This window comes from Triticum dicoccoides, chromosome 5B (genome assembly GCF_002162155.2).
Source record: "Triticum dicoccoides isolate Atlit2015 ecotype Zavitan chromosome 5B, WEW_v2.0, whole genome shotgun sequence".
NCBI lineage: Eukaryota > Viridiplantae > Streptophyta > Magnoliopsida > Poales > Poaceae > Triticum > Triticum dicoccoides.
The window spans coordinates 92,039,021-92,057,283 of NC_041389.1; the positions used below are offsets into that span (position 1 = coordinate 92,039,021).

General features: G+C 45.3%; 1 protein-coding gene across 1 annotated transcript in view; it reads left to right on the forward strand.

Moving 5' to 3' along the window:
- The first annotated feature begins 18,099 nt into the window (after positions 1 to 18,099).
- The window catches only part of LOC119307548 (syntaxin-51-like), a 4,467-nt gene continuing 4,303 nt past the window's right edge, over positions 18,100 to 18,263 (forward strand). The window contains exon 1 of the mRNA XM_037583622.1: positions 18,100 to 18,257. The gene's annotated coding sequence lies outside the window, so the exon portion shown is untranslated. The remainder of the gene's footprint in view (positions 18,258 to 18,263) is intronic.

The window sequence follows — 18,263 nt, forward strand, 5'->3', positions numbered from 1 at the left end:
GCCGCCGCTGGTTGTGGCCGAGGCCGCTGACACACTCCGGCGCCCGTGCGTGCTCGGTCGGCCCTGTTTAGCTTAGGGACAAACCCCCCCCTCTGATTAGGCTACCCCTGCTAATTACATACTAACTAGTGGGCCCCTTAGATAAAACAGCTCACCAAATCCCTCTGTTAAAGTGTGCAACCAATGACATGTGGGTCCCTCTTATTTTAGATTAAAGGAAAATCATTTCATAAGTCATTAAGACACTTACATGTGGGACCCCCCCCCCGTACTATTCATCAGTTGAACGGTCAATGTTGATTGGGTCAACTGGGCCCTCTGGACCTATCTGTCATCCACTATGGCTAGCCAACAGTGTGTGCACATAGATTTTCCTACTTAATTTCGAATTTAAATTTATTTCAGAAAATACAATAACCTTTGAAAATTCATAGAAATTAAACCGTAGCTCGGATGAAAATGTTTTCTACATGAAAGTTGCTCAGAAAAATCCAACGAATCCGAACGCGCGGTCCGTTTACATGTCAGATGCCTCTAACTATGTGAACATGGAACTTTCCCCACCGGTCATCTGTCTAACACAGGTCCAGAGCCGGGAAAGCATTCCCGGTTGACTTCCCCCTTCACCGGTATCATGTAGCGCCGTGTTAGAACACGTCTAGCTCTGCCTGTTGTCCTGTTATGCACTTGCTTACTATGTATTTACTGTTTCTCCCCCCTCTTCTCTTCGATAGACCCCGTGGTGATGTTGATGCTCGTGTGTTTGACTACGCCACCGACGACCTCTCCTTCTCATCTGAGCAACCAGGCAAGCCCCCCCCCCCCTTTGATCATCCCAATATCGCCCATTGCATTCTCTCATGCTTGCATTAGATTTTGCTATTGTTATTGATTGCTCCTATTCTGATGCATAGCCTGCTTTTGTATCTGTTGTTGTACCTTACCTGCTTATCCTAAACTGCTTAGTATAGGTTGGTTAGTGATCCATCAGTGACCCCCATCTTGTCCTTGTTGTCCCTGCTTCATCATTGAAGACTCGATCAACAGGATCGAAGACCAGGCCCCGACACCGCACATCACTTTCCCCTTAGTTGCTCGACGCTGCTGGGTTACTATCGAGTGCCGAGGGTGAGACCTCTACAGCACTTCTGATGTTAACCCTGTTGTGTAGCTATTTGGTCATGGTCATCGAGGGTGATTCCGCCTTAACCACTTCCGATACGACTCTGTCGTGCAACCCCTCATATGTGAACCTCGGGGGTGATTCCTCTTACGTTCACCTTGATGATTACATTGAGTGGAGTTCACCGGGGGTGATTCCTCGGGTTTTCCCCTTGATGATTGGACACATGGATACTTGGACTTTACAACTGTTACTTGGAAAGGCGAGTCGACCCTAAGGGGTACCCGCGAGTGATGTGGAGACGGGTTGACCTGGAGGGTGCCCACGAGATAATTATGAGGCATGGCCAGGCATTCTTAGCCCTTGCTGCAAGTCCTCGAGATGGGGCGACAGGGTCACATATTTCGTGAGTCTCTACTTGTTACCGTGCGTTCCTAATCCACTACGATTTGGACATTTGATCCGAGGGGCCTCTGGCCTGATAGCACTAACCACCACGTGGGCATAGTATGGGCTTTCTGCGTCGTATGCATCAGCCGAAGCTTAATAGACGTCAGCGACTGAGCGGCGCGCGCCGGGTTGGACTGCGTAAGCACCTGCCTTGTTGAAGGAGGTAGCTAGGTCTGGTCACCGGCCGCGTACGCAACATGCAGGAGTTTCCGGGGAGATGGCCCATGACCCCTGGGGGCATAGGTTTAGTTCGGCATGCTTGACCTCTCTATTAAGTCTAGGTCGGGTTGCGGCGTATTGTTTGGCCGAGGCCGGGCATGACACAGGAAAGTGTGTCCAGCCGGAGTTAATCAAGCGTGGTGGGTAAGTTGGTGCACTCCTGCAGGAATTGTATCCCGATTGATACAACTAGAATTGGATACTTGTGATGAGAATTGGATTGTGATGAGGTGATAACTGGATAGTATGGCTCTGGGATTGCTTTCTCGTAGGAAGTCGAGAAAGGATCTCTGGCCGAGGTTGATAACACCACTACTACTTTACTTTATGCTACTCTACTCCCTCCTGTTTGCTGCAAGATGGTGGTTTCCAGAAGATGCTAGTCTTCGATAGGACTAGGCCTTCTCTCTATTCCGACATTTCTGCAGCCCAGTCCACATATACAGCCCCTCTTTGATAATGTTGTATATGTAGTGTAGATCCTTGATTGCGAGTACTTTGGATGAGTACTCACGGTTGCTTTTCTTCCCCTTTTCCCCCTTTATTCTTCTTTTCGGTTGATGCAACCAGATGTCGCAGCCCAGGATCCAAACGCCACCTTTGACGATGACTGCTACTACCACGAGGGTGCCTACTACTATGTGAAGACCGACGACGACCAGGAGTAGTTAGGAGGCTCCCAGGCAGGAGGCCTTGCCTTTTGGATCGTAGATGCTTTTGTGCTAGCCTTCTTAAGGCAAACTTGTTTAACTTATGTCTGTACTCAGATATTGTTGCTTCCGCTGACTCGTTTGTATTCAAGCTAATGTATTCGAGCCCTCGAGTCCCCTGGCTTGTAATATAAAACTTGTATTATTTTTAATTTGTGTCTAGAGTTGTGTTGTGATATCTTCCCGTGATTCCTTGATCTTGATCGTACACATTTGCGTGTATGATTAGTGTACGATTGAATCAAGGGCGTCACATACATCACCTCCGCGATCTGCACACGTTCAGCTCGGTGACATCCCATGAACTCTAGATCCAGCTAAGGTAGATCAAGGGGGAGTTTCGTCAGCATGATGGCGTGGTGACGGTGATGATGAAGTTACCGGCGCAGGGCATCGCCTAAGCACTACAACGAGATGACCAAGGTGGAAATTTGTGGAGGGGGAGCACTGCACACGGCTAAAGAATCAACTCGTGTGTTCTAGGGTGCCCCCTGCCCCCATATATAAAGGAGCAAGGGGGAGGCCGGTCGGCCCCTGTAGGCGCGCCCCAAGAGGAGAGTCCTACTAGGACTTCTAGTCCTAGTAGGATTCCACCAAGAGGGGAAGAGGGGGAAGGAAGGAGAGGGAGAGGGGGAAGGAAAGGGGGGCGCCGCCCCCCTTCCTTGTCCTATTCAGACTCAAGGGGAGGGGGGAGGCCTACCCTGGCCGCCCCTCTCTCTCCACTAAGGCCCATCGAGGCCCATTAGTTCCCTCGGGGGCTCCGATAACCCTCCGACACTCCGGTTTTTTCCGAAACTTCTCCGGAACACTTTCGGTGTCCAAATATAGTCGTCTGATATATCAATCTTTATGCCTCGACCATTTCAAGACTCCTCGTCATGTCCGTGATCATATCCTGGACTCCGAACAATCTTCAGTACATCATATCACATAAACTCATAATACCCATCGTCATCGAACGTTAAGCGTGCGGACCCTACGGGTTCGAGAATTATGTAGTCATGACCGAGACACGTCTCCGATCAATAACCAATAGCGGAACCTGGATGCTCATATTCGTTCCTATATATTCTACGAAGATCTTTATCGGTCGAACCGCATAACAACATACGTTGTTCCCTTTGTCATCGGTATGTTACTTGCCCGAGATTCGATCATCGGTATCTCAATACCTAGTTCAATCTCGTTACCGGCAAGCCTCTTTACTCATTCCATAAGACTTCATCCTGCAACTAACTCATTACTCACAATATGCTTGCAAGGCTTATAGTGATGAGTATTACCGAGAGGGCCCAGAGATACCTCTCTGAAATACGGAGTGACAAATCCTAATCTCAATCTATGCCAACCCAACAAACACCTTCGGAGACACCTATAGAGCACCTTTATAATCACCCATTTACATTGTGACGTTTGGTAGCACACAAAGTGTTCCTCCGGTATTCGGGAGTTGCATAATTTCATAGTTTGAGGAACTTGTATAAGTCATGAAGAAAGTAGTAGCAATGAAACTGAAACGATCATAATGCTAAGCTAATGGATGGGTCATGTCCATCACATCATTCTCCTAATGATGTGATCCTGTTCATAAAATGACAACACATGTCTATGGTTAGGAAACATAACCATCTTTGATTAATGAGCTAGTCAAGTAGAGGCATACTAGGGACTATATGTTTTGTCTATGTATTCACACATGTACTATGTTTCCGGTTAATACAATTCTATCATGAATAATAAACATTTATCATGAATTAAGGAAATAAATAATAACTTTATTATTGCCTCTAGGGCATATTTCCTTCAATAAGAAGGGTTGAAGTCGCCGGCTTTGTTGGAAGGAGTGGCAATGCCCTTCTTGACACCACCACCATTCACATTGTTCTTCTTCTTCTCCTTAGGAGCACCCTCTCCCTCCTTCACAAAAGTTTGCTTGAGAAGAAGAGGTTGTTTAGCCTTGCCATTCTTCTTCTTGTTCTTGGACTTGGGTGCAAACCCAATTCCCTCCTTGCCCACAACTTCCTTTTGATTGCTCAAAAGATCATTGAGGTTCTTCTCAACTTGTATGCAAGACACAAGGCCTTTCTCAAATTGCTCCTTTTTTGGCATTCTCCTCCACAAGATGCACATACTCACAACACGGGTTAGTAACATTTGCACTATCAATTAAGACCATATGAGGAAAAGTGGCTTTCTCCTTGGTTAGCTTCACTTGGATTTGATCATGAGACTCCTTGAGGCTAGCATGAGCACCCTTCAAGGCCTTGTGAGCCTTGTCAAGTATATTAAACTCCTCCTTTGAGTCTAGCATGGTCAACCCCATGTTTAGCCTTCTCGGAATTGAGCACACAAGATACAACAAGAGCATGATCAAGATCTTTCTTTAATCTAGCATGGTCATCGTTGTGTGACTCCTAAAGAGCCAAACGATGACTACGCTCTTCCTCAAGCGCGTTAGAGAGATCCGATATGTCATCGACATAGTCACGACTATGACCTTCCGTCTTAGAAATGGTTTCTTCATGAGCCTCAGTCATGTCATTGGCTTCACCAAGTTGTTCCAAGAGAGCAACAAAGTGCTTCTTGGATTTACCCTTGAGCTTACTCATAAAAGACTCAAATTAATTTACTTCCTCATTAGACCCCTCACCTTCATCAATGCAATCCATCAAGGAAGGACTAGTAGTGATGGTAGTTTTGATGTTGGGGGTTACCTTTTTGGTGGCTTTGGCCATGAGGCACTTGGCAGTGATGTTCTCGTTGGGTGAGTCGAAGAGGGACACCCATGGAGTTGTGGCAATGGCAACGGAGTCCATGGCCATCGCCTCACCATCTTCATCATCATCCTCATTGTGCTCTTATTGTGCCACCAACCCCTTGGAAGGAATCTTCTTGGTGAAGTTGTTCTTGTTGGGGAAGGACTTGGCTTTGTCTTTTCGGATGAGCTTGCCACCATTGTCTTCCCGCTTCTCGTAAGGGCACTCTGCAACAAAGTGGCTCACATTGCCACAATTGTAGCATGTCCTCACGCGTTGCTTGCCCTTGATGCCACTTGAGTTGTTCTTGTTGAAGTTGGGCCTTGAGTTCTTCTTGCTCCAAAATTGCCTTGAAGCAAGAGCCATGTGCTCATGGTAATCATATTTTGTATCTTCGGGGTTACTCTCCTCGTCTTCCTCTTCTTCCACACTTGCCTTGGCCTTCAAAGCTAGGTTGGGTTTCTTCGCCCGTTGAGAGTGCATCACCGCATTGTCGGCGGTCTTGTCCAAGATTCTCATAGCAACAAACTCATCCAACACTTCGCTTGAGGACAAGGTATCGAGGTTCGGCCTTTGACAGATGACGGATGACATGGCCTTGTGGTAGGGCATCATGGCCTTGAGAAACTTGCGCTTGATCCAATTGTCATCCGTATCCTTGCTCCCATGATCTCGGAGTGAGACCGCGATAGTGGTTAATCTCTGGTAGAGATCACGAGGTTCTTCATCTTCATTCATCGCAAACTCATCAGCTTCAACTTACACCACTTCATAGTTGGAGCTTTGAATGCTTGAGCTTCCCTTGTAAATGGAAACAACATGTTCCCAAGCTTCCTTGGCCACGGTGAAGGGTCGGGGATGAGCAATATCTTCGGGTGGAATTGCATCTTGAATGATTAAGAGAGCGGACTCGTTGAATTGACTATCCGTGGCTTCTCTATGGGTGAAGTTGCTTGGGTCATGCATGTAGAAACCTTGCTCAATAATTCTCCAAAGGTTAGTGTTACTATGATTTAAATGACGATTAAAGCGATAGACCCAAGAGGCAAAATCCTCATTTTTCACAAACTTAGGAGGAGGACCAACATGATTCAAATGAGTTGAGATAACCGGTCCTCCATAAGTAAGAGGTGGTTCAACATGGGCAAAGATCCCGTTTCCACTTCTACTACTAGGCAAAGGAATTTTAGCACTAGAAGCTTTCCCCCTTATAGAAGTTAGCATCTGTCACCTTGTCAATGGGAGCGACCACTTCCAACGGTGCGGTGGATAACTCAAGACCATCAAGAAACTCCTTGAACATGCCTTTGACCTCGGTCGTCATGGAGGTTTTCAATGTGTCCAAAGCCGCATTGAATTCCTCACGTGAGACCAGGGATCCCCCATCGGCCGTAGATGAGGATGGATTCACATCGGGGTGCTACTCCTCACCATCTACGGTGTCAACCATACTCTTCGGACGGTGAAGTCCTTAATAAAGAGACGAGGCTCTGATACCAATTGAAATGATCGATATAGTTGACTAGAGGGGGGTGAATAGGCAACTAACACTTTTTAGCTTTTCTTTACCAAATTAAACTTTGCATCAAAGTAGGTTGTCTAGATATGCAACTATGTGAGCAACCTATATGATGCAACAACAACAAGCACACTGAAGGAAATATGCCCTAGAGGCAATAATAAAGTTATTATTTATTTCCTTATTTCATGACAAATGTTTATTATTCATGCTAGAATTGTATTAACTGGAAACATAATACATGTGTGAATACATAGACAAACATAGTCTCACTAGTATGCCTCTACTTGACTAGCTCGTTAATCAAAGATGATTATGTTTCCTAACCATAGACATGAGTTTTCATTTGATTAATGGGATCACATCATTAGGAGAATGATGTGATTGACTTGACCCATTCCGTTAGCTTAGCACTTGATCGTTTAATATGTTGCTATTGCTTTCTTCATGACTTATACATGTTCCTATGACTATGAGATTATGCAACTCCCATTTACCAGAGGAACACTTTGTGTGCTACCAAACATCACAATGTAACTGGGTGATTATAAAGGTGCTCTACAGGTGTCTCCGAAGGTATTTGTTGGGTTGACGTATTTCGAGATTAGGATTTGTCACTCCGATTGTCGGAGAGGTATCTCTAGGCCCACTCAGTAATGCACATCACTTAAACCCTTGCAAGCATTGCAACTAATGAGTTAGTTGCGGGATGATGTATTACGGAACGAGTAAAGAGACTTGCCGGTAACGAGATTGAACTAGGTATTGAGATACCGACGATCGAATCTCGGGCAAGTAACATACCGATGACAAAGGGAACAACGTATGTTGTTATGTGGTATGACCGATAAAGATCTTCGTAGAATATGTGGGAACCAATATGAGCATCCAAGTTCCGCTATTGGTTCTTGACCGTAGACATGTCTCGGTCATGTCTACATAGTTCTCGAACCCGTAGGGTCCGCATGCTTAAAGTTTCGATGATAGTTATATTATGAGTTTATATGTTTTGATGCACCGAAGGAGTTAGGAGTCCCGGATGAGATCGGGGACATGACGAGGAGTCTCGAAATGGTCGAGACGTAAAGATCGATATATTGGACGAGTATATTCGGACATAGGAAAGGTTCCGAGTGATTCGGGTATTATCGGAGTACCGGAGAGTTACTGGAATTCGCCGGGAAGAAGTATTGGGCCATACGGGAATAGAGGAGAGAGGCCAAAAGGAAGGAGGCGCGCACCCCCCCCCCCTTTGGTCCGAATTGGACAAGGGGTGCAGCCCCCTTTTCCTTCTCCCTCTCCCCCTCTTTCCTTCTCTCCTACTCCAACAAGGAAAGGAGGAGTCCTACTCCCGGTGGGAGTAGGACTCCCCCCTTGGCGCGCCCTCCTCCTTGGCGGACTGCCTCCCCCTTGCTTCTTTATATACGGGGGTAGGGGGTCACCCCATAGACACAACAATTGATCATTGATCTCTTAGCCATGTGCGGAGCCCCCCTCCACCATATTCCACCTCGATAATATCGTAGTGGTGCTTAGGCGAAGCCTTGCGTCAGTAGAACATCATCATCGTCACCACGCCGTCGTGCTAACGGAACTCTCCCTCAAAGCTCGGCTGCATCGGAGTTCGAGGGACGTCATCGAGCTGAACATGTGCTGAACTCGGAGGTGCCGTACGTTCGGTACTTGGATCGGTCAGATTGTGAAGACGTACGACTACATCAACTACGTTGTGCTAACGCTTCCGCTTTCGGTCTACGAGGGTACGTGGACACACTCTCCCCTCTCGTTGCTATGTATCACCATGATCCTGTGTGTGTGTAGGAAAATTTTGGAATTATTACGTTCCCCAATAGTGGCATCTGAGCCAGGTTTTATGCGTAGATGTCATATGCACGAGTAGAACACAAGTGAGTTGTGGGCGATATAAGTCATACTGCTTACCAGCATGTCATACTTTGGTTCGGTGGTATTGTGAGATGAAGCGACCCGGCCCGACATTACGTGTACGCTTACGCGAGACTGGTTTCACCGTTATGAGCACTCGTTGCTTAAAGCTGGCCGGCTGGTGTCTGTCGCTCTCACTTTAGTTGAACCGAGTGTGGCTACGGCCAGTCCTTGCGAAGGTTAAAACAGCACCAACTTGACAAACTATCATTGTGGTTTTGATGCGTAGGTAAGAACGGTTCTTGCTAAGCCCGTAGCAGCCACATAAAACTTGCAATAACAAAGTAGAGGACGTCTAACTTGTTTTTGCAGGGCATGTTGTGATGTGATATGGTTAAGACATGATGCTATATTTTATTGTATGAGATGGTCATGTTTTGTAACCGAGTTATCGGCAATTGGCAGGAGCCATATGGTTGTCGCTTTATTGTATGCAATGCAATCGCCCTGTAATGCTTTACTTTATCACTAAGCGGTAGCGATAATCGTAGAAGCATAAGATTGGCGAGACGACAACGATGCTACGATGGAGATCAAGGTGTCGCACCGGTGACGATGGTGATCATGACGGTGCTTCGGAGATGGAGATCACAAGCACAAGATGATGATGGCCATATCATATCACTTATATTGATTGCATGTGATGTTTATCTTTTATGCATCTTATCTTGCTTTGATTGACGGTAGCATTTTAAGATGATCTCTCACTAAATTATCAAAGTATAAGTTTCTCCCTGAGTATGCACCGTTGCGAAAGTTCTTCGTGCTGATACACCACGTGATGATCGGGTGTGATAGGCTCTACGTTCAAATACAACGGGTGCAAAATAGTTACACACGCGGAATACTCAGGTTAAACTTGACGAGCCTAGCATATAACAGATATGGCCTCGGAACACGGAGACCGAAAGGTCGAGCGTGAATCATATAGTAGATATGATCAACATAGTGATGTTCACCATTGAAACTACTCCATCTCACGTGATGATCGGACATGGTTTAGTTGATTTGGATCACGTGATCACTTAGAGGATTAGAGAGATGTCTAGCTAAGTGTGAGTTCTTAAGTAATATGATTAATTGAACTTAAATTTATCATGAACTTAGTCCTGGTAGTATTTTGCAAATTAAATTGTAGATCAATAGCTCGCGTTGTTGATTTCATATGTTTATTTTGATATGTTCCTAGAGAAAACTGTGTTGAAAGATGTTAGTAGCAATAATGTGGATTGGATCCATGATCTGAGGATTGTCCTCATTGCTGCATAGAAGAATTATGTCCTTGATGCACCACTAGGTGACGGGCCTATTGCAGGAGCAGATGCAAATGTTATGAACGTTTGGCTAGCTCAATATGATTACTACTTGATAGTTTAGTGCACCATGCTTAACGGCTTATAATCGGGACTTCAAAGATGTTTTGAACATCATGGACCATATGAGATGTTCCAGGAGTTGAAGTTAATATTTCAAGCAAATACCCGAGTTGAGAGATATGAAGTCTCCAACAAGTTCTATAGCTAAAATATGGAGGAGAATTGCTCAACTAGTGAGCATGTGCTCAGATTGTCTGGGTACTACAATCGCTTGAATCAATTGGGAGTTAATCTTCCAGATAAGATAGTGATTGACAGAGTTCTCTAGTCACCATCACCAAGTTAGTAGAACTTCGTGATGAACTATAGTATGCAAAGGATGACAAAACGATTCCCGAGCTCTTCGCGATGTTGAAATCAATGAAGGTAGAAATCAAGAAAGAGCATCAAGTGTTGATGATTTACAAGACCACTAGTTTCAAGAAAATGGAATAGGGAAAGAAAGGGAACTTCAAGTAGAATGACAAGCAAGTTGTCACTCCCGTGAAGAAGCCCATAGCTAGACCAAAGCCTGAAACTGAGTGCTTACACTGCAAAGGAAATGGTCACTAGAAACGGAAATGCCCCGAATATTTGGTGGATAAGAAGGATGGCAAAGTGAACAAGGGTATATTTGATATACAGGTTATTGATGTGTGCCTTACTAGTGTTTATAGTAGCCCCTGAGTATTTGATACTTGTTCGATTGCTAAGATTAGTAACTCGAAACAAGAGTTACATAATAAACAGAGACTAGTTGAGGGGAAGTGACGATGAGTGTTGGAAGTAGTTGCAAGATTGATATTGTCGTGGTTCTAAGTCTGACAGTAGAATAGGGGGTAGGTATGGAGAGGCAAGATCCTAGCTATGGAGTAGTTGTATACGCAAGAGATTTACGTTTTCAGGCCCTTCTCGGTGGAAGTAACAGCCCTACGTCTCGGAGCCCGGAGGCGGTCGACTGGATTATATGTGTATGAGTTACAATGGTGCGAACCCTTCTGCCAGTGGAGGGGGGTGGCTTATATAGAGGATGCCAAGACCCCAGCCAGCCCACGTAGCGGAGGGTTTAAAGTACATTAAGGCCTGGCGTTACTGGTAACGCCTTACATAAAGTGTCATCATGACCATAAAGACTACTTAATTACAGACCGTTTGGATACAGAGTGGCTCTTGAACTCCTGGTAGTCGAGTGAGTCTTCATGGTCGAGTGTCTTCAAGTCCGTCGAGTGGACTCCCTCTAGGTCGACTGGAAGACAGTTTCTTCTAAAAATGTCCTTGGGGAGGGTACCTTGGACAGGTCCATGACCCTACCCTAGGTAGATGACTTCATCAGATATGATCATCATCACACACTCCCTATACTTTCGGGATTAGTGTTGAACTTAAGTAAGTGTTATTTGGTGTTTACGTTGAACATGAATATGATTTGATCATGTTTATTGCAATACGGTTATTCATTTAGGTTAGAGAATAATTGTTGTTCTATTTACATGAATAAAAACCTTCTATGGTTATACACCCAATGAAAATGGTTCGTTGGATCTCAATCATAGTGATACACATATTCATAATATTGAAGCCAAAAGATGCAAAGTTAATAATGATAGTGCAACTTATTTGTGGCACTGCCGTTTAGGTCATATTGGTGTAAAGCGCATGAAGAAACTCCATGCTGATGGGCTTTTGGAATCACTTGATTATGAATCACTTGATGCTTGTGAACCATGCCTCATGGGCAAGATGACTAAAACGCCGCTCTCCGGAACAATGGAGCGAGCAACTAACTTATTGGAAATAATACATACTAATGTATGCAGTCCGATAAGTGTTAAGGCTCGTGGCAAGTATCGTTATTTTCTGACCTTCACAGATGATTTGAGCAGATAGGATATATCTACTTGATGAAACACAAGTCTGAAATAGTTGAAAGGTTCAAAGAATTTCAGAGTGAAGTGGAAAATCGTCGTAACAAGAAAATAAAATTTCTACGATCTGATCGTGGAGATGAATATTTGAGTCACGAGTTTGGCCTTCAGTTAAAACACCGTGAAATAGTTTCACTACTCACGCCACCTGGAACACCACAGTGTAATGGTGTGTCTGAACATCGTAACCGTACTTTATTAGATATGGTGCGATCTATGATGTCTCTTACCGATCTACCACTATCGTTTTGGGGTTATGCATTAGAGACAGTTGCATTCACGTTAAATAGGGCACCATCAAAATCAGTTGAGACGACGCCTTATGAACTGTGGTTTGGCAAGAAACCAAAGTTGTCATTTCTTAAAGTTTGGGGCTACGATGCTTATGTGAAAAAGTTTCATTCTGATAAGCTCAAACCCAAATCGGAGAAAAGTGTCTTCATAGGATACCCAAAGGAGACAGTTGGGTACACCTTCTATCACAGATCCAAAAGGCAAGGCATTCGTTGCTAAGAATGGATCCTTTCTAGAGAAGGAGTTTCTCTCGAAAGAAGTGAGTGGGATGAAAGTAGAACTTGATGAGGTAACTGTAACTGCTCCCTTATTGGAAAGTAGTTGATCACAGAAATCTGTTCACGTGATTCCTACACCAATTAGTGAGGAAGCTAATGATGATGATCATGAAGCTTCAGATCAAGTTACTACCAAACCTCGTAGGTCAACCAGAGTAAGATCCGCACCAGAGTGGTACGGTAATCCTATTCTGGAGGTCATGTTACTTGACCATGGCGAACCTACGGACTATGAGGCCGCGATGATGAGCCCAGATTTCGCGAAATGGCTTAAGGCTATGAAATCTGAGATAGGATCCATGTATGAGAACAAAGTATGGACTTTGGTTGACTTGCCCGATGATCGACAAGCCATAGAAAATAAATGGATCTTCAAGAGGAAGAAGGACGCTATTAGTTGTGTTACTATCTACAAAGCTAGACTTGTTGCGAAAGGTTTTCGACAAGTTCAAGGGGTTGAATACGATGAGAATTTCTCACCCGTAGCGATGCTTAAGTCTGTCCAAATCATGTTAGCAATTGCCACATTTTATGAAATCTGGCAAATGGATGTCAAAACTGCATTCCTGAATGGATTTCTGGAAGAAGAGTTGTATATGATGCGACCAAAAGGTTTTGTCGATCTGAAAGGTGCTAACAAAGTATGCAAGCTCCAACAATCCATCTATGGACTGGTGCAAGCATCTTGGAGTTGGAATATACGCTTTGATGAGTTGATCAAATCATATAGTTTTATACAGACTTGCGGTGAAGCCTGTATTTATAGGAAAGTGAGTTGGAGCACTACAGCCTTTCTGATAAGTATATGTGAATGACATATTGTTGATCAGAAATAATGTAGAATTTTCTGGAAAGCATAAAGGAGTGTTTGAAAGGAGTTCTTCAAAAGAAAGACCTCGGTAAAGCTACTTACACATTGAGCATCAAGATCTATAGAGATAGATCAAGACACTTGATACGATTTTTCAAAGAGTACATACCTTGATAAGATTTTGAAGTAGTTCAAAATGGAACAGTTAAAGAAGGAGTTCTTGCCTATGTTGCAAGGTGTGAAGTTGAGTAAGACTCAAAATCCGACCATGGCAGAAAATAGAAAGAGAATGAAAAGTCATTCCCTATGCCTCAGTCATAGGTTCTATAAAGTATGCTATGCTGTGTACCAGACCTATTGTATACCTTGTTCTGAGTTTGGCAAGGGAGTACACTTTTGATCTAGGAGTAGATCACTGGACAGCGGTCAAGAATATCCTTAGTGAGGACTAAGGAAATATTTCTCGACTATGGAGGTGATAAAAGAGCTCGTCGTAAAGAGTTACATTGATGCAAGCTATTACACCAATCCAGATGACTCTAAGTCTCAATCTGGATACATATTGAAAGTGGGAGCAATTAGCTAGAGTAGCTCCGTGCAGAGCATTGTAAACATAGAATATTTTGCAAAATACATACGGCTCAGAATGTGACAGACCCGTTGACTAAACTTCTCTCACGAGCAAAACATGATCACACCTTCGTACTCTTTGGGTGTTAATCACATATCGATGTGAACTAGATTATTGACTCTAGTAAACCCTTTGGGTGTTGATCACATGACGATGTGAACTAGGGGTGTTAATCACATGCAGATGTGAATGTTAGTATTAAATCACATGGTGATGTGAACTAGATTATTGACTCTAGTGCAAGTGGGAGACTGAAGGAAATATGCCCTAGAGGCAATAATAAAGTTATTATTTATTTCCTTATTTCATGACAAATGTTTATTATTCATGATAGAATTGTATTAACCGGAAACATAATACATGTGTGAATACATAGACAAACATAGTGTCACTAGTATGCCTCTACTTGACTAGCTCGTTAATCAAAGATGGTTATGTTTCCTATCCATAGACATGAGTTGTCATTTGATTAACGGGATCACATCATTTGATTGACTTGACCCATTCCGTTAGCTTAGCACTTGATCGTTTAATATGTTGCTATTGCTTTCTTCATGACTTATACATGTTCCTATGACTATGAGATTATGCAACTCCCGTTTACCAGAGGAACACTTTGTGTGCTACCAAACATCACAACGTAACTGGGTGATTATAAAGGTGCTCTACAGGTGTCTCCGAAGGTATTTGTTGGGTTGGCGTATTTCGAGATTAGGAGTTGTCACTCCGATTGTCGGAGAGGTATCTCTCGGCCCACTCGGTAATGCACATCACTTAAAGCCTTGCAAGCATTGCAACTAATGAGTTAGTTGTGGGGTGATGTATTACAGAACGAGTAAAGAGACTTGCCGGTAACGAGATTGAACTAGGTATTGAGATACCGACGATCGAATCTCGAACAAGTAACATACCGATGACAAAGGGAACAACGTATGTTGTTATGCGGTCTGACCGATAAAGATCTTCGTAGAATATGTGGGAACCAATATGAGTATCCAGGTTCCGCTATTGGTTATTGACCGGAGACGTGTCTCGGTCATGTCTACATAGTTCTCGAACCCGTAGGGTCTGCATACTTAAAGTTTCGATGACAGATATATTATGAGTTTATATGTTTTGATGTGCCGAAGTAGTTCGGAGTCCCGGATGAGATCGGGGACATGACGAGGAGTCTCGAAATGGTCGAGACATAAAGATCGATATATTGGACGACTATATTCGGACATCGGAAAGGTTTCGAGTGATTCGGGTATTATCGGAGTACCGGAGATCAGTTACGGGAATTCGCCGGGAATAAGTATTGGGCCTTATTGGGCCATACGGGAATAGAGGAGAGAGGCCAAAAGGAAGGAGGCGCGCACCGCCCCTCTGGTCCGAATTGGACAAGGGGTGCAGCCCCCTTTTCCTTCTCCCTCTCCCCCTCTTTCCTTCTCTCCTACTCCAACAAGGAAAGGAGGAGTCCTACTCCCGGTGGGAGTAGGACTCCCCCCTTGGCGCGCCCTCCTCCTTGGCCGGCCGCCTCCCCCCTTGCTCCTTTATATACGGGGGCAAGGGGGCACCCCATAGACACAACAATTGATCATTGATCTCTTAGCCGTGTGCGGTGCCCCCCTCCGCCATATTCCACCTCGATAATATCGTAGCGGTGCTTAGGCGAAGCCCTGCATCGGTAGAACATCATCATCGCCACCACGCCATCATGCTGACGGAACTCTCCCTCAAAGCTCGGCTGGATCGGAGTTTGAGGGACGTCATCGAGCTGAACGTGTGCTGAACTCGGAGGTGCCATACGTTCGGTACTTGGATCGGTCGGATCGTGAAGACGTACGACTACATCAACCGCGTTGTGCTAACGCTTTCGCTTTCGGTCTACGAGGGTACGTGGACACACTCTCCCCTCTCGTTGCTATGTATCACCATGATCCTGTGTGTGCATAGAATTTTTTTGAAATTACTACGTTCCCCAACACACACAAGCAAGCAAGGGATAGAACACAATATAAGCTTGCACAAGTAAAGGTGAGAGATAAACAAAAATGGAGTCGATGGAGACGAGGATGTGTTATCGAAGTTCCTTCCCTTTGAGGGGAAGTACGTCTCCATTGGAGCGTTGTGGAGTTACAATGCTCCCTAAGAAGCCACTAGGGCCACTGTATTCTCCTCAAGCCCTCACACAATGCGAGATGCCGTGGTTCCACTATTGGTGCCCTTGGAGGCGGCGATCGAACCTTTACAAACAAGGTTGGGGAAATCTCCACAACTTAATTGGAGGCTCCCAACGACACCACGAAGCTTCACCACAATGGACTATGGCTCCGCGGTGACCTCAACCATCTAGGGTGCTCAAACACCCACGAGTAACAAGATCCGCAAGGGATTAGTGGGGGGAATCAAATTTCTCTTGGTGAAAGTGTAGATCGAGGCCTTCTCAACCAATCCCTAGAGAATCAACAAGTTTGATTGGCTAGGGAGAGAGATCTAGCGAAAATGGAGCTTAGAGCAACAATGGAGCTTACGGATGGAAGAGGTGGTCAACTCGGAGAAGAAGACCCGCCTTATATAGTGATAGGACAAATCCAACCGTTACCCACTTATCCAGCTCGCGACATGCGGTACTACCGCACCAGACATGCGGTACTACCGCAAGGGCCTGCGGTACTATAGTGAGGCACTACGGTACTACCGCTTGCGCGACAGGAGCCAGACCAACCCTGTTGCGTTGAAGTAAAGAGCGGTAGAACCGCCGGAGCGGTACTACCACTCGCCCTTGCGGTACTACCGCAAGGCAGGGTTTGTTTGGGCTGGGAAGGCATGGACGAATAAAAATACATCTGTGGCTACTTTCGCTGAGTTTCGATCTGTGCAAAAATCCGACACGGTACTACCACATACAGGGAGCGGTACTACCGTGTAGGGCGCGGATGTAAAAAATTACATCCGCCCCTACTTTCGCCCGTGTTGCTGTGCTGGGCCCGACGCCATGATACTACCGCGCCCGGGAGTGGTACTACCGCAAAGCGCGGTACTACCGCGTCCCTGGTCGGTACTACCGTTGGCCTTTGTGGTACTACTGCTTCCTTGAGCAGTACTACCGCATGCCACATCTCAATAACACTAGGAGTCCTTCATTTTGCAAAGACACGGATAAACGGTTGGTGCTCCAAAGAGGCAAAGGAAAGGTGGTGCAAAGGAATAGACGTGTACGTGTTTATTCCACATTAACCTTTCCAAAGCAGACCCCCTCTTAATAGTACGGCTTTCCTACGACTCAAATCCACCAAAAAGAAACATAGAGAAACGCCGTCTTCACTAAGCTCCCAGGGGCAACGAATCATCTTGTGCCTAAACATGAGATATCTGGAATGCTCAATGCACACGATTAGTCCGGAAATGCATTGTCATCAATCACCAAAATCACATAGGGTGAAAATATGCCCTTACAACTATCTATATCAACATCCCATCCTCTTCACCCAGAGCAATAAGGGATGGAAGGTGGAATGGAGTTGGTAATTCAGAAGTGGACGAAGGCGGGCGACGTTGTGAAGCAGGAGTATTGTGTTCCCACCACTGCCGCCTCAACGGTGGTGTGAGCATCTCCAAGGGAAGTCATCAAATATGGTCAACGAATGTTGGGTGGACACGTCTGGACGTGTCCGCGAACAGCTGCCGACCATCCAACCATATCCATCAAATATGAACCCTCGTTCAAGTGAGTGAGAAGAGAGAAGGGCGGAGAGAAAAATATTTGGATGTGGTGGGTCCGAGACTGAGTTGGTGTGTCTGAACTATTCCAAAGTTTCTCTAGCTTTCATGTTGGATTGTGTGATTTCAGACATCCGCCCATGTCCGCAAGCATTTGATGATCTGCGATGGATGGATAAAAATGTTCTGACCATCCGATCCAGGGAGGATTGGTGCAGTTGCCGTGACGGAAAGAAGTCCGAAATCTGCAATGGAGTTGTCCGTCGAGTGGACCCCACCGGCGGAAGGGCCCGGTGGCAGATTAGGCGTGAGCTGGCCCAAAACTGATGTATCGGAGCCTGTCGTTTATATCTCTCTGAAGAATAAAAAACAGTCTGCATTTCGCCTGTTTCTCTTTCCCCCTTTCGCTGATCGCTGGGGCCTCACAATCAATCGGCTACTCTCCTCTCCTCTCGCGCGTGGCGAATTCCCCTCTCCCTCTCTCACGCGGCAGCGACCCCGGAGGCGACGTCGGCGGCCACAGCAGGCTTCTCGCCGGTAAGA